The sequence below is a fragment of the Balearica regulorum genome, chromosome 4, assembly GCF_011004875.1.
Source record: "Balearica regulorum gibbericeps isolate bBalReg1 chromosome 4, bBalReg1.pri, whole genome shotgun sequence".
In the NCBI taxonomy this organism is placed as follows: Eukaryota; Metazoa; Chordata; class Aves; order Gruiformes; family Gruidae; genus Balearica; species Balearica regulorum.
The window spans coordinates 1435757-1457058 of NC_046187.1; the positions used below are offsets into that span (position 1 = coordinate 1435757).

The 21302-nt window shown below is 44.3% G+C and overlaps 1 long non-coding RNA gene across 1 annotated transcript; it reads left to right on the forward strand.

Annotated features, from left to right (window-relative positions):
* Positions 1-1290: 1290 nt before the first annotated feature.
* LOC142601516 (uncharacterized) lies at positions 1291-20420 on the forward strand. Its single transcript, XR_012835040.1, has 3 exons — positions 1291-1355; positions 18405-18541; positions 19676-20420. It is a non-coding gene; the product is annotated as an uncharacterized LOC142601516 (long non-coding RNA).
* The last annotated feature ends 882 nt before the right edge of the window (positions 20421-21302 follow it).

A 21302-nucleotide genomic window follows, 5' to 3' on the forward strand; every position in this document is an offset into this window, starting at 1 on the left:
TGGATTTCAGCTTTTGCTATTACAGTATCTAGTATATCATTTATAGGCATGAAAGTCTAACTTAAATGCATACATTGGGTTGTGTGTTACAGCAATGTTGACAAGAACTGATGAAATGACATACTGCAGGCAATATACTTGGATTGGTAGAGCTAGCTCTAAAGCTAGCAGTTCTGTGCAAGCTGAGAAATTGACATTGGCGGCCTGGAAACAACTCCCAAAACTTTCTTCAGGTAAGATGGATGAACTCCCACTGTGTCTGAAAAGCTTTTTGGTTTTGCTTTAAAAAAAAAATCAAGTACTCCTAAAGGTGTGTTAGCATTACTTTTCATGTACTTTTGGTGAGGTGGTTACTCAGTACCTTGTTTGAGCTGCTGTTGGCTGAATAGGTGCCCTTAAGTTAAAGGTCATAGTTTTGTTAACTGCTTCTCACAACTTGTACTGTAAGCTCAATTCCAGTGATACCTTATAGATGACTCGTGGTGGTCCTGAAACGAGCATTTCTTCCTTAAATGGCAGGTTTCATCTGGTCTGTACCAGAAGCCATTTCTCAGCTCTGTATCCTCTACAAGGCAGAGGTTTCAACTGGGCTGTCTGCAACTGCGCTTAAGTGATTTTGCTGGTCTGCTTGATGCTGTCCTGGTACATTATGGGTCTCATGCAGTTAGACCTGTTTTCAGAAGTGAAGTGTTCACAGTGACAGGCTTGCAATCCTCTTTATGTTGCACAGCCAGCCCTTGCTGACAGGATGATTATTTTTGATTGCCTGGTTGACACTTGCAAAGGGCTGGAAGGGTCTTAGTGGCACAGGTAACAATCTTTAATGGAAAAGCAAGGCCACAGGTGTTATGGCTTGGACAATTTAGTAATGACTTTGGTTATGTGGTATGCTGAGCTTGTCCTACAGGCTGTAGTGCTAAAGTTAATATATAGGTTTTGCTGAAAGGATAGCAACATAGTCCAACTTGCATAGAACAGAAAATTACATGCAAATATTTGGGGCAATTTTTTGGGTCTACTTGCCAAAAGGCTTGTGGCAAGTGTAGCGCTGCAAAACTCATTTAAGGATAAGAAGAGAAAGGTGAACCAGTTCTCATGAAAAAGTAGCCTCTGTTCCACTGAACTAAGTATATCTGGGGGGAGGGGGCATTTGCTTTGGCTGTCCTAGGTGGGTTAATGAATCCTTGGAGGCACAAGTGGAGTTTACAGCATTAGTATTTCCTGAATGACACTTTGTCTGAACCCAGCAGCGCATGAGATGCCACAACAGGGGTGTTTGGCTGAGAGAAGGTGGAGAGGCATGGGAAGAAGCAAAAATGATTGAACAAGGACAACAGTAGAAACAAATTGCTAAGGTGAGTTGTCAACTTGTTGGCCAACCCAGAGGTACAGCCACTTAGGTAATGGAAGGTTCGTACTGAGTCGTACAGCCATGCAAACAGAACGGCCACAGCCTAATTCAGACTTGCTGGCCGAAGGCCTGGAGCTACAAAAAACCTCCTGTTCTCTGGTGTTATGCCTGCTGTTCCAAGCTGTCTTCTTGGCACCAAATGATGAAGACTCCTGGATTGGGTCAGCTTTTGACAGAGGCAGTGCCAGCTGCCTTGGGTTTGTACTGGGTGTTTAGAGAAGGAGGGGATGGGTTCAAAAACTGGGTGCAGGGAGAAAACTTTTTTCTGGAGTTGGAGGTGGGTTGTTTACATGTTTGGTGCTTGCTGAGCAGCTGTTGACATGGCTGGAAAGGTGGATATGTAACTTGAAGTTTTGAGAGGGCAGTTGCTCGCTTAACTGTACTTTAAACATATTCTCTGACTCTGCCTGGTGTTGGATCTAATAAAACACTACTGTTAATAACAAGTGCTGAAAAGCTTTCTTTTCTTCTCTGCTTGATAAATTTCAAGTAAGTATTGCATCCAGCGCATGCATATAACTAAGAATGCCTCCTGACATTTGGAGAGTAATGATGGCTCTGGAACTTGTTGTGCAGAATATCAATGTTAATAACAGCTGCCTACCAAGGAGCCCTGCATGATTCTGTTTTAACACTTAGCCGCAGTGTATAAATGTGAGTTCGTAACCTGTCTTCATGACCTGTACTCAGAAGGCTTTGCTTGTGCAATTGCAGTATACTTAAATAACTGAATTTGAATGTGCCTTTCTGAGGAAAATAATAGACTTTGGCTTCAGAGGAGTCATTTGGTGTTAACCGATGATTTAAAAACATAAAATCTTGGTCTTTTAACAATTGTCCTGCATAAATGTAGCCCTGCCTAAAAGAATATAAGTGACTATTGCCTTTTTTGCTTTGCTTGTATCTGGTTAAAATTGTCCTGTATTGCTTTAATTACAGTATTTGTCTTGAGTCAGAGTCCATCCTCTAATGTAAGTCTGTATTCAAGTTAACACTGTAACCACTTCTAGTTAACAACTGGCTAAGGTGCACAGGCTGATGCAAGGTCATTTTACAGCTCATGTCCTTGCTTTTCCAGTCTGTCACTGAGTGGTGATGGGGCTGCTGTGTTGCTGTCATTACATGGGTGGCTCAGAAGTTTCGCTGCTGTGGAGAGGGTTGGTTGGTTCCTGCCTGTATATTCTTCACTGGGTTGTTTCTGGCCCTCCTTCTGAGGCCCTGTGGATGTCTGTGGACTCTAAGTCTCTTAGCAGCTCACAGGTCTGTAATTAAGCCCTGGTTTCCATTTCCATACCCTTCAAGAAAACTTAGTTCTTCATGTCTACAAGTGTGATCTGTCTGCTGGTCACTGCCACCTCCACCTTGCCCATGAACACTACACCTTTCAGAGAGGGGAAATGGATCTGGACTAATTCAGTTGGTTGGCACACTAATGCCACCAAGTTGTTTTCATGCTTCACTTCTGGCAGCTAGTTGATGAGCTCTGTAGTCTGAAATGAACCAATGGAAGGAGGCTGACCTTTAGGTGGCCAAAAGGCTTTCTGTTTGTTTTGAAGCACTTAGCCTTCGTATTCTTCTCTAGAACCTGTGTGGATGAACAGTTAACTTAGCTGTGCCGTGGGGTCTTTCTGTTCTTTATGAATGAATTACCAGGGAGTTGACTTCTGTCCCCTAAACTAATGAGAAGCAGCCTTGCTTACATGGGTTATGTTTCAAATATTAGCAACTTTGAACCCCTGAAATGTGGAAGTCTTGTGGCAAATTACGAGTCCTGTGGAAGTAACCCCTAATTGTTGTGGGTATTGTTTCTACAGATGGGATGTAACTTGTATTAAACACTTGATGGTTTGGGATGGCTTCTGTTTGTCTAGATGGTGATTACTGTTAACACAAATCCAACTTTGCTAGATTGTTTTTCAACATGTAAAAAATATAGACATGAGCCTGGCTGAAAAGAACCTGCAAAACAAAGCACAAGTAAAAGGTGTGTAAGCAAAACACAAAGAAAAACTGCTGCTGAACCGTGGCATGCTTGTCTTAAAGATAGGTTTTGTAATGAATTGAAAGGCAGTTTTCCTGCCTCTGGTGAATAGCACATATGTACTACCTGCAGAAGAAAATGTGTAGAGAGCAGCAGGCAGGAAGATAGTTTTTAGATCTACCTTTTGATTCCAATTCTTCCTGGTGGGTCTGTGCTATGTGAAGTACAAAGAAAATAAATGTTGGGCTACCTGGTTGTTCATTTGTTCTTTAGCTTGAAAGAGATGTACTTGTCATGGAATTCCAGTGAAGCTTCACTTGCTGTATTGGCTGGAGTGACAAGCAGCTGGAGCGGTTTACTGCCCTCTTGTTATAACTGTCATGCCAGTTGCTTGTGACTCCAGATAATGACACATCACACTTGTATTTTCTAGGTCCTTGCTTAAAGCTTTCTACATGTGGAAATCAGGTTTTCTATAGTTCCAGTGGAACTGGAGGATCTGTTCCAAGAAATATTTTCCATAGTACAGACTTACATAAAAAGTTCCCTTGTCAGAAAAATAGCAGTACAAGTATGAAAATGAAGAAAATGGCCTCAATTAGGATGCAAGGATGCCTATGCCAAGCAGGGCGGTTGCTTCTTGGTGTTTGTTCTCCAGAGGGCTGGTCCAGTACTGTCTGCTCCTCGCTGCTGCCTTGTTCATCAGTGTCCAGCCTGACTGGTGGCCAGATGGGCATGTATTAGTTGGTTTTGGTAAAAGGTTGAGAAGCCCTCAGATGGGATTGGGGCAGGACCTTGGTAATAAACTTCAGCCCTCAGTGATATGAGTAAGAGGTAGAATATCCCATTCTTGCAGTTGACAGTCTGAAATCACTGCCTGGCTGAGCAGGACTTCTTGTTGCAGACAGTTAGCTCTGGTCCATGGATCCTTTCCAGTCAGCAGCGCCTAGTTCCCAAACACTGTCCCCTGCTTCCCTAACCTGCTAATATTTTACTCTTCTGAGCCCCAGATAGTGTTTTTACAGTTGGGAATTAAACTATTGCAGTTGCCTACTGGGGACATAAGTGTTGCAGCTGAATAAAGTCCATTTCAGTGTTCATTGTGAATGCATTTTTATGTAATAAAACTACTTGTTTGCCTACTATGTCAGTTACTCTAAACTGTTCCTCTGCATGTGTTTGGTTTGTTATGGCCATAAGGTGCCATTAACCATGTCTTCTTCCTTACTGGAGAGGATGTGTATCCACCCAGGGCATTCTGCATAACATTTCCATTAAATAACAGTCTATTGACTGTCCCCTGGATCCAATTCAATCAGATGATTAGAGGCTACTGCTGGTCTACAGGGCTAAGGTGTTTTGTGTAACCCGTTGCATTGCTGTGTAACAGGTACACTAGCAGATTAATGCCCTCGGTGAGAAATAAAAAAAGGACTATTTCACTTGCCTAGCCAGCAGCTTTGCAAAGGAGGGTGTAGTTGAAACAAGAGTTTTAAAGTATTTTGATTTTACATATAAAGCGAAAATTCAAGGGTGAGTGAACATGACATTTTGTGGTGCTGTAGCATCTGTGTGGAGAGGACCTCTGCCAGCAGAGTTCAGTCCTGAAGAGAAGCACTAGTACGACTTGCTCGCATGTCCCCTTAGCACTGCACGAGAGACTACAACCTGGACTGCTACTTAAGCACTAGAGAGAGCGTGGAAGGATGGGAATGTTCTGCTTGCCAGCTCCTGCCTCTTCCCACAGCTGTTGCTTTTGTTGCTGTTTTTTAGTGGGTCTTGCATTTTAGACTTGGTTCTGAAACAGCAAGGCACACAATCTTCATTTGGTTCATGTCCTCATTGAACTCTGAAACTGTTCACAGAATTAAAGGTGTTTCCAAGCCAATGTGTTCACATCTTTTTTTCTTTTCTGTGGTTTTCTTTAACTGGTTCTGGAGTTAGGAATGTGGGAAGTTAGGAATTATTTTTTTTTTTTTTAAATAATGGTGTGGTAGCTACCCAGGTTCTCTGCTGAAAATCTCAAGCCTGTGTTTTATTAGATAGCACCAGCACAGGGTGGGAAAGAGATGGTGACCCAAAAAGCTAACAGCAAGGTAGATGGTGGGGCACCAACTGGAGCTTGGCCCATACAGTGCCTTTGTGCATTATGCATAACATCAGATGAGGTATAAGGGGAGAGCTGGAGAGGGTTAATGAACAGGTATTGTTTTTTTCAGATGGGTCCATCTTGAGATAAGAACAAAGCCAGAACGTATTTCTTGTCTGGTTGCATGAGTTACGTGAACTTTGAAAACGTGCAATATTAAATTCATCTGGGCCATGATCGCTGTCCCTGTTCTGATTAATAATTTTCTCTTTTGTTCCTAGGCCTTAGCACCATTGTCTTATGAGTGAAGCAAAGGGCTGCTTCAGTATAATAGCTAATTTGATTCCAATCCAGGGATGAATCAATTCAGTGAGGGGAAAGTGCTAAGAGCATCCAAGCATAGAGAAGGAAATAAGTGACTGTGTTTACCTGTATTTCTTTACTTGTCCTTCCTGTTGTCAGCTGGGCTGCAGGGACTCGCATAGCCCGTGGTTATCCTGCAAAAGTGGTGTTATTCAACGTGACCAAAATTTCTGAAAGGCTAAGCATAAACTCTGATTTACTGACAGGAAGGCTCATCTTAACTTTGCATTGAAAATCCTCTGCGGAGTTGCTGTCCAGGATTAGCACCCGTGCGGTTATACAGTATTTACTGTAGAGGAAGTTGAGCATTTGGCTTATCTGCGCAGGTCAGATGTGTTTGCCTCAAGGGAATTGGTGTGGACTGGCAAGGTGTGAACGTATTTTTGTTTTCTGAAATGTCTTGTAACTTTTCGTTGTTGTGTTTTTCAGCTATTTTCCCTCATCATTTCCCCTTATAATCGATGCTGGTGTATTCTATCACAGGGGTTTTTTATTTGTTTTTCTCAGCCTTGTGGTCTTGAATGGTTTGGACAGAAAAGGTTTTGCTCATTGCTTTTTGTCTTCCCTTGTTTCTGACAGATCATTGCAGCATGCTGCACAAGCACTGGGCCTGGCGGATGCTCTTCTTTGTTTTTGTGTCTGGTTCAGTTCTTGTTAAGCATTTCTTGCGGTCCAGCATACTAGATATCTGTTACTTGATCCAAAGTAAAACGGCAAAGGATTGAATGACAAGGTAGGGTATATAATAAAAATAGTTCTGCTGAAGTTAGGCTAAAGCTACAATAATAGAATTTAGCAGACTTGTTATGCCTGCAAGAGGTAGGAATCAAACTGTTGAAATAGGGCTTGTATTTCATTTTGACTGTCACCTCAGAATTTTTATGGAAAAAAAAAACCCTTTAGTGAGAAATCAGAACAAAAGTGTGAAAAGATGATCGTTTAACTTCCACGGTGTACTTCATTTCCCCCCTCCCCCCCCACCTTCCTTTCAGGACAGGAAAAATCATTCAAGCTGGCACAGCTATGCTAAATAGTTTGGTGTTTGATCAGCAAAACCCAACGTGCTCCCTGCCCCATCTGCCTGCGCCGAAATGGCATCTAGTTCTAACAAGGGTATGGGTTAACTCTAGAGGGAAGCTTTTACTGGGTACGCTTCTATTTTGCTTTCTGCTTGGGCTGAACTCAGGAAAATGACATTTTTAAAACTCCAATTTGGTCCTATGTGTGTGTTCTGAAAAACGGTAGAAGTTGAGAGGCATGGGACAAAGTTAATTTCAGGATTAGTAGTATTAGACTAGTTCTACAGAAAAGTATGCTTCGTTCATTAAGCTGATAGTTATAGATGTGGTATATTGTGTGTGTTTGACTTTGTCCTTTTGTTTCTGAATTGCAGACTGTTAGGTCATGTAAATTTCGGTAGTCTCGTTATTTTAGTGGGGTCAAGTTCATTTACACAGGCTGACCTACCTCAAAAACGTTCAAGGGGACTTTACGACCCCCTAAACGAGCATTTGTTTGTCTCCTCTTCCTTTTGTATCTCGCTCACATCACAACTTGCCGTTTCAGTTTCTCTGCCTTTTTCCCTTGGCTGCCTACAGTTGAGAATTGAAAAAGCTTTCAAAATGTAGAAGGCTAGCGATGCAGTACAGTTTGTTCCAAACCACCGCCTGGAGGCAGATTTAAAGGCATCAAAAAGAGCAGCTATGAAAGCAACCTCCCGGAGACGCCACGGCATAATGAGATCAGAGCTGCCCCCTTCTTTGCATTTTGATAGAGGCTGCTCATTTACGGATGAAGGATTCGGTAGCAACAGAATTTGCATTGCAGCTTGCCTGACTGTATCGCATCTGTCCAGAGTGTGACTCTGGGTAGAAGGCTTTCAAGAGCAAAATGACTTCAGACCTTCTGTGTGTATTTTACGTGAGATACAACTTTAGGAATATGCATTTCAGTAACGTTACATGCATTTATCTGTCCAACATATTAAGAAGTAGTCTTTGTTCTTAGTATCAATAGTACTTGTTTTCCTAACAGCAGGAATACGCTTCCTCTTTGTGTATGCTCAGCACGTGTCTACTTTAAGAGCGTTCCATATATTCCGTACCTGTCGGTAATGGAGCTGTACCTACCGGGGCAATGTTGGAATCTTAGCTAATTGCTCTTCTGCCTCTTCAGTTCTGTAGACCCCTTACTGGAATTAGCGGTAGCATCATGCTGCTTCTCTCCCCAGTGGTGATAATTATATTCTGTGATACCATCTTGAATCGGGTCAGGGGTTTATAGCTTGTGTCCGACCTTGCTGGCTCAGAAGATCCTCTCTTTTCCCACTTGGTTAGACTTGAGACGTCCGGCATCTCCGTGGCGGGTGTACCCACAGGTTGCTTGCCGAGCTGACCCTGTCCTCCATCCAGACCTTTCCGAGGGGCAAAGCCTGCTTGCTGCTTCCAAGGGGGTCATGAGTTTTGAGGCAGGTACCGGTTCCTGAACAGCAAGGGAGGGCGAGGGCCGAGATAAGGGCTGTGGTCGGGTGGAGATGAGTCTTGCAAAGCCTCCAGGAGTAGATTATAAGCCAGCTCAGGGATAGCTGCGTTCTCATTACCTGTGCTAAGAGGCATCGGTTGCTAATTACTTGTCAATGAGAGTCTAAGAAGTGGTTTGAGGGCTTAGGACAGGAGGAACCCAAGTTTTCTGTTTATTTTCGGATCTTACAAGGATGATGGCTAATGCAAGAATGGCTGAGAGCCTCTAAGTCGGGCTCGATGTGAGCACTGGTCATGGGAAAACAGATGCATTTAAGGTTTGGGGACGATTTGGGGTTAGCCTCTGGAAAGAAGCAGGACAGAATACTACCATTATTTGTTGGACCGCTGAAGACTTAGTGGAGGAAAATGAGTGATGGTGCTGGATGAAGTGAATGGCTTCTGCCGTTTTAACGCAGGCTTGCAGGTTACTGGGATCTTGCTAAACCTCAAGTTAACCTTGTGTTTAGGAGCCGTGTTCAGGGATGCAATGTCTGAGGAACTGTAGTTGCCATGACACCAGAAAGAAGGCAAAATTTGGTGCCAAAGCTGTCTCATATCAGGTTGCATTTTCCTTAGAAGATAGAGGTCTCTGGACTGTTGTCACGATGGCTGTGAGGTTTTGAGCAATCAAAATAACAGGGAACTCTCAATTCCAGATGCCGATTGGAACAATTCCCTTAAGTTAGTTTTGTGTCTGTGATAAATTGGATTTGGGCTGTAGAGTGGTTGTTAGGAAATGAAGGACTGAGTAAATCTGCTCCATGACTTTGTAATGCCTCTGGGAGAAGAATCAGTGCTGGTTGTGTCACAATGGACTTATAACTGAGTAGCATTCACTACTCTGGATGCTGGTTGTTGTTTAATTTAAAACCGGCGTTCTCGTTTCATTCTTGCACGGCATGTACTCAGGTTTGTGAAGTATGTGCAGTGAAGATGAGAGTCATTTGAAGGAGAGCCTGGCTGTGCCTAGTTTTGTTGCACGCGTGGATCCGAGGGCATTAGAGCTAGGGTTCTTTTAAGATTAATTTTTTAGTGTTAGCTATGGACCAGTGTTTATCAGATCGACTTTGATCAATCACGAGCGAGACTGTAGGTATGTGAAGGTGTTGGATATGCAGCAGCGTCACAGTGACGCACCAAAGGGACTGACGCTCCGAGTGTGTTTCAGAAGCGTTACAGCTCTGTTTTCTTTTAATTTTCCTGGTGAAGCTTCTTTCCTGACAGGGTCACAGACACAGGGAGATGAGAAGAGCAGTCGCTACTCCATGCATTCAACGCTAGGGAAGCGGGCTGCCTCTGGAGGAGCGATAAGCACGGTTATTATCTGGCTTTTCTGACAAATGACTTGGTAGTGGTTCTGCTGAGAATGTGCTCTTGTTTGGTGAGCTGGTCCTGCTGATGAACCCGCTTCTCTGCTCTTCTGGTCTGTTGGCTCGGGAGCAACTGGGCTGTGTGCGGCTTCGGCTGAGAGCTGCTGCGTGAGCAGGCGTGCAGGAGCCGTGGCGTGCAGGAGCCGAGCCGTGGCGTGCAGCGGCAGCCGCCTGAGCTTAACCGCTTCTGCACAGAGCTCAAGTGGGGGTCGTCCCCACTGAAGGGTGGGAGCACAGAGAGAAGGGGGCCCAAACCTAACCCCCAAAACCTAAATGGGTGTATCAAACACTTCAACAGTCATTCATTTTTAAAAAAGAGGAAAATGTTAGTAGTTGCTTATGATACATCGTTAATTTCCTGTGTAATTATCAACAAGAAAGGGTTTCAACACAGAACAGTTGAGTCAACTTATAAAAGGAGCTGCTAAGAGGAGAGTCTGTGGCAAAATAAGTCATGTGTCTTGTTTTCTTGGGATGACCTGTTCAACTTTTCTTTTCCTCTCATTTCTTTTTGCCTTTTTTCCTGGTTTGTAATTTCCTTTCTGCCTTAAATTAGTTTTGTACGCTCATGTTAAGAAGTGTATTTTTAGTGTAAGTTGTGGGTGGGTTTGTTTGCTTGTTGATTCCCCCAACAGAATCAGGACTTAGGAGGTTGTGGAAGTCTGAGGTATTTACGAGTGGTGAAAATCCCCCTGTTCCGATGAATACCTGGATTTATCATGCAAAATATCCTGTTGAACAGGATTTTTCACGAGAAAATTATTTGGAATCTTTCCAAACACAAGTGGGCTGTTGTCTCGCTCCTCCTGATAATCGCTCGAGGCATATGTGAGCGGCTTAGTGCTAGCACCGCTCTCCAAATAATGACATTTGAGAGACTTAAGTATTACTAATAACTCTGTTGTCACTTGATGGCCAAAATTTGGTCCTACAGCTTGAGACTTATGAGGTAAGAAAGGAACGGAAGCTGACCGAGGAAGAAAGAAAATGAATGCTCTGAAACGGTGGGAGGAGATGTGCAGCTAGGGCTCTATTAAGACACAAACCAGCAAATCTAGCTGTCTCATTAAAATCATCAATTACCTCCCGCCAGTCTCTTGGCACTGCTGTTCTATTGGTAATTTTGCTACCTGCTTCCTTTCAGCAGGAAAAACAATGGTTGTCTTGTATCTTTGGGAGGCTGCGAAGGGAAGGGAGGATTTTTCGCTAGTCGGCCGCTTCTCCGCTTTGCCTGATTTTGTGACGCTCGTGCTCCTACACCAGAAGGTTTGGAAGCGACTCGGGGAGCTCCAGCCATGTCTAGTTTCATGGCAGTAGTGCTGTTAATTTAAAATAGTCTGTGGTACTCTGGAGCACCTGAGGGGTTGTTAATTCTTCTGAAATTGTGAAGTCTGAAGCAGGAACCTGGTGCAATGTCTTGTGGATCATTTGAACAAAGCTTCTTTCTTCTTTTTCTCTCGCTTGAGTCAGAGATGTGTATTTGCTCACAGGCTCCAGTGCAATTTCTGCTCCCTTTCCGCTTAGAAAAATAGCAGCAGGACACTGTGTGGGAAAGATAGCTGATGCAGTGCCTCTCACTGATGCATTTACAAACACAATCACAGCTCCAAAATTATTGTCAAAACGTTAATGAGTTAAATCTGTGTATTTTCTGGGGCAACAACAAAAAAAAATCGTCATTTCTCCAACTGCCCTGCCTCTCTTATATGCAACATGGTTAGAGAACTACTGTTACTCTCATATTCAAAACCTGTGGTTTTTTCCTGTTTTCAGGCAAGCCAACTAATTGCTGTGGAAGAACTGCTGTTATTCATTGTGCAGTCTTTTAATTACGTTGTATCATTTACTGTCAAAATTCTTTTTGTTCATATGTCTTTCTTTTCAAGCTGCCTTTGGCATATCTCTCCGGTGGCACGGTAAGAAATCTGTTTCTGGCCAAAAACTCTCACAAAAGCTGCTGCTTCTTGGTTTGCACTTAATTCGTTTAAGTAACAAATAAAAATTAAAATAAGGGAGGAGGGATCAAATTAACCTGAATGTTGAGGTGAAACCTTTCCTATCTATTAATTGTTTAAACTTATTTTGAAGTCTTAGAAGACAACAATTGAAACACAATTGCAAGCATGCTTTGTTTAACCGTATAAAAAATAGTCATGAGGATTCAGAAGTTTTAGGGCTATCAAGGGAGCGGTGTTTCTTGCAAGGACATAAGACTGGCGGGACCAAGATGAGGGCGCGCTGTGACGCAGGTGACTGACACGTTTTGATGCATTGAATCATCACTGCCCTGTGACCCCTGTTAAAGCTAAACTCGGAGCCGATGCGGGCAGAGATCTGGAGAAAGGACTAATTTTGCATTAGCTACTAACGCACTGTAGAATTGTCAGTTAGAGGCTCTGTGGCAAGCTAAAAATGATGGTTTGGCATTGGTTTGTGGGAATGATTACTGAGGTGGCTACTCTCAGCAAAGGTTATTTATTAATATTATGTCAGGTTTTCCTGTAGCTGTGGGCAGCAAAGGCAAGGCTTTGGGTTAGGAATTCTCAAAATAGGGATGGTACGACCATTTATGAGTAAATACATATGTAGATCTTCAAGGATTGGGACGAGGACTTTTGCATTTAGTGAGCTGTAATTGGACTTGTTGCAATTTTGAGCCATCTTGTTATTTTAAAAGTATGATGATGGAAAAGTTTTGAGGATATTTCAAGAGCTCCATTTGTAGCTGGATGTCACTCAAATTGCAGCTGTCAAGTGAGGTTTCTGACTAGTAGTAAAGCCTAATGCCGTCTGGTCGGCCTGGCTGCGGCTGTAACTGTCACAGATTGTGGCTGGGGTAGGTTTTCCAGGAAACCGGAGGTAACTAATGGACAGCGTTCTGGAAAGCAGGGACCGCACAGTTCTTAGTTTCTGTAAAGCCGAGATGAAGGCTTGTAACAGTAGCACAAAACTATTATTCTTGTTACTTTTTGTTGAGTACATGTTAGTCATCACGATGGATGCGCAGCAGGGTTGTCGGTGGGGTCTGCTGTTCCTCGAGGAGAAGGTTTGTTCTGTAGTAATAGAGCTTTCCAAGGGAGCTATGGGCTCCCTTTTTTCCTAGCTTTGCCGTGGGTATTTGGGCACTGTTCTCGTTTGGATTAAATTTGAGGGTCACACGTGGGGTCAGAGCTAGGTTTCATGGTAAGAAGGACTGAGGAGCTGCATCCCTAAACTTTGCGTCATCTGTGTGATAAAAATGAAGTAGTAGCCACAGAGAGTGGCGGTTTCTGATAAATGTTTTTCCAGTTATAACCGGCATACTGCTAATACCGGGTTTCAGTTCAGAGATTTGTTCTGGTTTGCAGCTACACGTGCGAAAGTGCCTTGGATGCCTGCAGAGAGAAGGATAGTGGCTTTTACTGACTTGTAATTAATTTAGCATAACCCCTCGGCCCATCTTTAAGATCAGAATTAGGGCTGCAGTTATGGTGAGGGATTGGTGGGGTGTTGGGTTTTTCCTCTCTGGTTTGGGTGGAACAGAGTGGTTTCTGCTGAGCTGTGTGCTGACTGGCCGGACCTTACGCCCAGGATGAGTTTAAGATATAGGCTTAGGTTTTACTCGAGCGGAAATTGAGGTACCCTGTTTAGGTAAGTAAGGTTTGTGTTGATAAAAGTGACTGTGTGATATTTAAGGTTGATTCAGGTGTAAGGGTCAATGTTTAGGTTTCAGGTTTTGGATCTGCATGCTGATTTGAAGCAGTCTTAGGATGAGTGGCATTAAACAAACAACGGCTTTGTAAATTAGATAATCACGAACAACAAAATGAGGAAATAGCAAAGGTTTTCAACGTCTGGAGCTGAGGACAGACACTGTGTAATAACTGTGCCTAATAAACACGTAGTTCAGAGACCTGACTCCAACTAAGGTGTGACAGCGCGTGGGCACAGAGGGGTCGGCTCCTTGCCCTGCCGAGTGTGAGCAAGGTTCCCTTGGCTGGGATTGCAGCCGTGCAAGGGTGTCGCACGGCGCGCCGTGGCTGTCGACTCGCCTCCCAAACCGTAGGTTTCATAAAGATACGTTTCCTCCCCTCTCTCTTTTTTTATTTCTTTCTCACCCTGTGGTGTTGAAGATAAGAATGGAAATTTGCTTCATCTGCTGGGCAAGTTGTTTTTTAATGGAGAAGCTGGGTCAAAGACAGACGGCTGCATTTTGTTGCATCCTGAGATTTTATATCTCACCTTGAGATTTCCTCCCGGTATATAGCTGTTGTGGAGGATAATGTTTGCTTCTAAGGTAACAGAAGGTAGAGGTGGACTTTGCGTGGGCTTCGCTGGCGGTTTTCTCTCTTGTTTTGCCATCTGTGGGCAATTTGCTCTGCAACAAATTGCAAAAAGTACTGCTGAAAAATAAAGAAGTTAAAAACAGCTATCCAAAGAAATAACACTTTTTTTTAGAGGAAAATCAAACCAGTCTGAAACAAAGAAAATTGTTTCCCCTCTACTGAAATCTTTAACATGATGCATCCACACGAGAGGCCAATTTCCGATCGGTCTGTGTTGAAGAGGATTGCGAAGAAGGGTTGGCTGTCAGGTAAAAAAAAAATCTCTGCCACAGAACAAGGGATATGGGCAACTTTCTCAGCATTCAAATCCTCTCATGAATGCCGTTCCAAATCACGGTTTCCAGCCCCAGCACGCAAACCCGTAAGTTTTTGGAGGCTTCATGGGAGATGCAAGAGTCAGGCAACGCAATCGAACTTTAGCTTCTAGCAAATGATAGCTTAGCAGGGAAGGAATCGTACTTCTTAATTGTGAGCCGGGGTTGGTGATGGGCACTTAAGAAGAACAAAATGCCCTAGAAAGACTCTGTGTCTTTTCCTGTCTGTAACTCCTCCACAGGAAGAGCTCCTAGTAAAATTCTACAGGGGCTGAAGAGAACAAGTCCCTTCTTTAAACCTGCCCGGCACAGGAAAAGAGGAAGAATCGTAAAGTTTCCTCTGCCAATAAATTGGATACTGTGGGATTTCCTGTTGTCATGCTCAGCATCCCTGTGAGGCAATTTGCCTTTGACACTAAAAAGCTGTGGAAGTAGCAATGCTTTATTATGCACAAGAAAAGTGGAAGTTAGCGTATTTGCGGAGTATCGTGAGGTTTGCTTTGAACTCTCACCAGCTGAATGGGGTTTAAACAATATGGGGGGAAGATTGCAGAGGAAATCTTGTTACATCTGGTTTTTGTTCCCTTGGGTGAAAAGGGTGTTCTGAAGCCGTTCCCAAAACGGCAAGGGATGTGTACAGCGTGCCTTATTCTTAGGGAAAGCAGAAGCTGATCGGGATGCAAAAAATAGAGCTGGTCTTGCTGTAGCCTTTATCTGATGTTGGTCAAGTCTCGCTAATTTTGCAGATATTCAGTGGCAATGCTCTTGTCATTGCTAGGTGTCTGAGCGAATGTTCCGTGAGCTGATGGACAGCTGTGAAGAGCAGTCGCAGCTACAAGTCTGGATACACTCTAAGCTGCTAAAAGAATTATACAGAGTCCTCTGAAGAAAAAGACCACGAGCGATGCTTTGACTAGTGTGCGTATGTAATACTGCTACTGCTGTGCTGTGGCTCCTAAGCTGTAAAATAATTCTGTGAGCATGGAATGATTCATGCTTATGGACCAGTTGGACGGCACGGTGCTCACGCTATCAGAAAGCTGGCAGGCACACGGACACGTCCACATTCCAAGCAGGGTTTTAATGGTGTGCGGGAAAGTTGATCTCATGCTGTGTACTGCAAAAAGGACCATCAGGAAAAGTGAATAATGGGATATTAACAGGGAATAATTCAGATCATGAAAAACGACAGAGAGAATAAGCCAGACTTGTGTCAGTAGGCAGGGTTACAGTGTGTGCAGCTCAAGGGAGACCATGTGGAATTATTTAGGGGTTGGCTGTGCCCTTGTCACCTCCTCTGATTTTTCTAACTTAGCGTGGTCCTGCAAAAAGGGGGAGAGCAGTTTGTGCTGTGAATGCCAGTTAGGTGTGAGCGAACCAAAGCTTTTGCCTGAAGCGTGGGATGGTAAATGTAGTTAGGTGCACGGTTTTCCCTACAGATTGTGATGCCTCTTCTTTCTAATCCCAAAATGCACCTAAATTCTAGGTGTATTTCCTTTCCCTTGGCCCTTTGCCCTGGTTTTGGCCGGTGAGCTGCAGAGACTTTATCTGCACGAGTCCCTGGCTCAGGAGAAATCTTTTCCATAGCTGGGTGTCTGGGCCCACTTGTTTCTCCCTTCTTTCTGAACGCTTCTAGAAAGTGTTTCTTTTGCTGTGGGAGAATCGCTCTGCGGGAACTGCTGGCTCTCTTTGTTGATGGAATAAGCCAAAGCCCATCCCTGATAGTTAAAAAAGCCCGAGGCTTAAACAGAAACCCTTCCCACCGTTATGCTGGAGGAGAGGGGAGCCCAACTTCCATGTCCTCTAAAGGGGTGGACTAGCTGGCCTGGGTGCAGGGCAGCACTCCTCGAAGCACCGTGATGGCGTATGCTGCAGCCCACGGCCTGTCTGGAGGGTGATGGAATGTTTTAATTTTCTTTTGAAGGCAAATTGATGACTTTAAGCATTGAAGATGCTCAGTAGATGAGTTCAGGGTAAACTCTTCCTTTCTCAGAAGTCGAACAGATGCTGCAGTAAATGTAGTTCTGGAGGTCGTTGCTACTGTGAAACTCGATAATTCCTTCTGTCGCCTCCCTTCTTAGCATTCTCTGAGCTGCTGTTGCCCAGAGTGAGATATATGTACTTGGTAATTTGCTGTGGGAAGCAGAGTGTCATCACAGATTCTTTTGAATAAAGCTAGCTCTCATTAACTTGTCTTAAATTCATGCCCACTAATGTGACGGGTTTTATTAAGCCGTTACCTTAAGGGCTAATGTAGAGTGTCATTAAGAGAATGCAGTATCATATCAGTCAGTTGGAAAAATACATTGCATGCAGATCAACTTTCTTTTAAATGCTTGATGTCAAAATAGAAATTAATTAGCATGCCGCTAACATCTGAACCTTTGGGCTACTGAGCACAAAGGAGTGCAAAAGCATTAGTACGTGTTTGAAGCCAATGAGAATTTCATTATTCAAAGTATACGCTTTCATTAGGGCCTCGTACCGAGGAGATACATTTTTACATCGTTTGTAAGGAAAGCAGGAAAAAAGTGTACGGAATGTATATTGATTTGCAAAGTAAGGAAGTAGGTGTATTAAAACTGTGCGGATTTTTGTGCTTGCTTATTCTTTGCAAACAAATGTGTCGGAAACGTTTGGGAAGATGCTAGGGGAAGATGAGTCTTGCTGCTCAGCCCTGGCTGTCGTTGCAGGAACGCCTGCAGCTCAGCTGCTCCGCAGTGCCCTGCCTGAGTCGCAGAAACCACTTCCCAGGCTGTGGCAGCGTAATTAGGTTTCCAGCTGAGGCAAAAACTCCAACTGAGATCAGTGGTCTCTCCCCATATTCTTACATCTGAGAGACGTTGTGGAGGCACTCCATGTCTGTCGACTTGAAAACAGCCCCTGTTTGGGGATGCCGCAGTTCAAACGGAGCGGGATGAGCATCTCAATTGCTGTCCCGGGCTGAAGCAGGCACACCTGGAAGGCTAGGGGCTGAAGCAAGCTGCCTGAGCTTGCCTGTCCACCATTTGTCTGCCCTGCGCCCATCAGGGGGTTGTCACCTTACAAGCATGTCTCACGTGCTATGAATTTCAGCGGAAGCAGGACTGGGGCAAGTCAGGCTTTCCGCAGCTGTCGGACGGGAGAGATGTTCAGCTTTCTTCAGACGGCACAGGCTTGAAACCTGTTGCCCGGCCGAGAAAGGCCCTCCGCTCAGTACCGCACCGCGCGCGTCAAGGTATGTCGGCTCTGGGGAAAGCGCTCTCGCGCTGGGAGAAGGTTCTGGGGGCTGTGCGCCAGGCTGAGCTGGCTGTGCGCAGAAGTGCGACGCGTTGAGCCCTACCTCACGCTCTGCGTGCCTCTGCGGTGCTCCTCTGTGATCCTGCTGGGCTACAACCGAGCACCCTGGATCAGGCCAAGACAATTTTAAATGAGCAGCCATAGAGTTTGGAAGGGACTGCGGAGGTGATTAATACTACTTTGGACCTTTTTCCCCTCAAATAGTCTTTCTGCTCTCCTGCCCTTCTCCTTTTTTCCTGTCCTTCTGGGAAAGGTTTGTCATGCACGTCGGGTGTTGTGTAGCTCTTCTGGCACAGCCCCATTAGTATTCAGGACTTGAGTTCTCCATCGGTAAAAACTGAGATGGTGATTATTTCTGCCTTGTCAATGTGTGATTCTAAACAACTTTGGACAGTTCAAATGCACCTTGCGGTAAAAATAAGTATTTAAAGTGTTGACTTAGAGCCTGCGGTCTCTGGATCCCTGGAGGTTTGCGAGAACCCGGTGCATGCTTCACGAAAGGTAACTAAGGAGAGGCAGTGTCTGGTCAGTAGGTTTAGTCTGACATGAGGAGAGAGGTACTCCTGCAGGGTCCAGAAACCGACAGATTTTAAAGTGTTCAGACTTATTCTTGGATGCACCATCTTTGAATTTTATCATTATTTATCTTGGTTGTATATGTATGTATGAGGATTACTCATATTTCTGTCTTTAGTAACATCTGCTACAGAATGATTGTTGTATTAATGAGGTTTTGGTGATTGCTTACAGGTTATAGTGGAAATTTTGGCCAATGAGAAGCACAGGATTTTTACAGACAAAGAAGGAATAAAAGAGGAGTCAGGGAGGATGGGGTCTCTGCACAAAGCCAGGAACGGATGGAGCCAGATGGGTTCCGAACCCTCAAGGTTAGTGCACACGGGATGGGTTTGGGCTCCCCTCTGATTGCACAGGCCAAAGCGCTTTGCAAAGCGTGCGTGTGTGTGTTTGCTTTTCGGAAGTGACTAAAGGAGCTGCCTGCAGCCGGGTCCTGTACCCGAGCGCATAATGACCCTTTCAGCCCTGTTCTCGGGGTCTGGCAGCGGCTAGTTCCGCTTGCTGGAGAGCAGAGGCTGTAAACCTTAGTGCAGTAAGCGGCGGACAGCCTTCCCACAGCAGCAGAAAGCAGGTAAGGTTAAACGTGCCACATGAGCGACCTGTGCGATGGAACGCTCAGCGGAGCCAGCTCTGCTCCTTGCTAATGGGATTGTTAGGCTAATGCGGATTAGACTCCTCGTTTAGGAGTGGTGTCTGCGCAACAGTATTGCTTGGTGCCATCAGAATTTCGATAGCTGGGGTATCAAGTACCAGGAGTTCCAGTGGGGCTGGATTGCTGAACGTGAGCGGCGAGTAAAAAGCAATGCAGAGTTTAATAATGTTTTCTGTACGTCTCTCTAGAAATGGAGAGTCCAGAAGGGAATTAGTGCCTGAGCTGTTAGCTGGGTAGGAGACTCGCGCTTGTGTTAGTTATGTCCCTGGCTTGGCTCACAATTTCGGCGTTCAGGATCAATTCTCATTGACTCCCATCGAGAACTGAGCATAGCCCTTGAGGTGAGGAATGTGACCCTTAGCTGCAAAACAATCTCTGTGAAAAACAATGTACCGTTTATTCAATATTGTAGAAGGAGCATTAACATTTCAGGAGCTGTCAAATGCACATGGGTATTGTAGTGTGCAGCTCTAAAGAAGAGTATGTCCTTGGTTTTCTACTGTTAACATGCTCAGCATGTTTCTCGTTAATAGTTTTATTTTCTTTTTTCCTTGCTGTATTTACATTCTTATTTGCCCCCCATCTACATGACGAGGCTGTTAACCACTCACAGGGTGGCGATGCGGCGCCGATTCCTGCCCGCACAGCTCATTTAGGGTCAGATTGTTGAAGAGCGTGCTGGTGAAAGCTGAGTTGAGAACTAGTTTGAGAGCTTGATGGCATCTCCTACTGAGAAGAATAATTTTGTGCTCTGTCTGTATCTCTGTGTTCCAGTCTTTCTCCTTTTTTCCAGATTGCTTGGCTGGCAACACGGGGCGACGTATCAGCTGGCCGTTGGAAACAATACGCGGTTTATCCGATACACTGGTGTGTGAGACCAGGGAAAAGCAGAGAAGGACGATTTTCTCCAAGTCTTAAGCCTGAAAGGATAGTATCTTTTTTTATTGTGTGGTTTACTTAAAAAAAAAAAAATAGTGAGGATTTCTCATGTGCTGTGTCATGTAATCCTATCTGCCTAAATTTGCCTTGGAACAGCAGCAACTGTAAATGCAGAGGAAATGAGCGCTGCAGCTCTTGTCAGAGAAACGTCTTGGATTTGTTAAGTAATCCAAGGAAGAGGTACCTGTGATGCAGATAAATAGACCTGCTCCAAAGCCCCAAGTGAGGCAGTGGGAAGGCTCAGCTGCTGCTCAGAGGCTGCTGCTAAGCCTGCAGAGCAGCAAAACCTACTGTGTTTTAGGATTTACTTGCAGTTGCTGTATCAAGGCACTTAGACTTGAATGCACGATTATCTGTGTATTTGGGAAGTGCCAAAAATACCCTGGTAGTTCTTGTGGCACGTGACGAGCTCGCTTCCAAGAGTTGCTTAAGTTTTCGTTTCATTGAGTTTATGGGGGGCTGGCAACTCCTTGCAAAATAAGGCTGGAAACGCCGGGGCACTTGGCTGTTGCCAAATTCTGTTGCAGCTGCTGAAGTGTATATATGTAAAAATCAGGGAAAGCAATTTCCCCTTCTCCTGTGAAATAGTTACATTGTTGGTGTGAATGTGTAAAAACATGAGAAATGTAACCAGGGTCATAATAAACATAATTTTTGTTGTAGTCCTTGTGGTGCTTTTGTGGTCAGTTGAGGGGAACAGTAAAAGTACTTGTTTTTTCAAGAGGTAAAATCAGATAAGCCATATTGGTATTGATCTACCTCATGACTATAGATACAGTCAAATATACAATTGATTTTAATTCCTAAACAGTTTAAGTGTATAAAAACAACAAGCCTACTGCATCCAAAAGACAACTGTTGTTTTGTGCAATTATTACCTTTTCCCAGATAAACTGTGGCTCTGTCAGAAACGAGATGGACTGCATTTCAGGCCTCAGGATAATGTTAGCAATAAGACATTGTGCTATTCAGAAGCCCGTGTGGAACATAATTAACCTCTGGCAAGACTCTACTGATTTCTGTAGATTTAAGGCAGGAATTAGTCTGTCTGCCAGTATTTTAAAACAGGTAGGAGGTCAGCAATCCAATGATAAATTGGATTATGTGGTAAAGCACATTAAAAATATATATACTCTTCCAGTGCCTTTGTTCTTCTTCCCTGAAAAATACTTCTATCTATGCCACTTAATTTCATGGGATCGTCGTTTCTGTGGCCGTGAACGGCACGGTGCGATATAGGCAAAAAGATCCCATGTGATTTCCGTAGAAGAATTTGGTATGTATTTTATAACCTAGTAATAAACAATGCTTATCCAGTCACGAGTCCAGCGTCCTGCGTTCTGTCTCTCGCACCAGCAGAAAATACTCCAAGTACCTTTTTTGGTAAGGGCAGAAAAGAGGACACCACCATTCCCTAAAGGTCTCGGAGCATCTCGACGCCCTGCGTGTGGAGGCTGGCTGGGGATGGGGTGAGGGAGGCT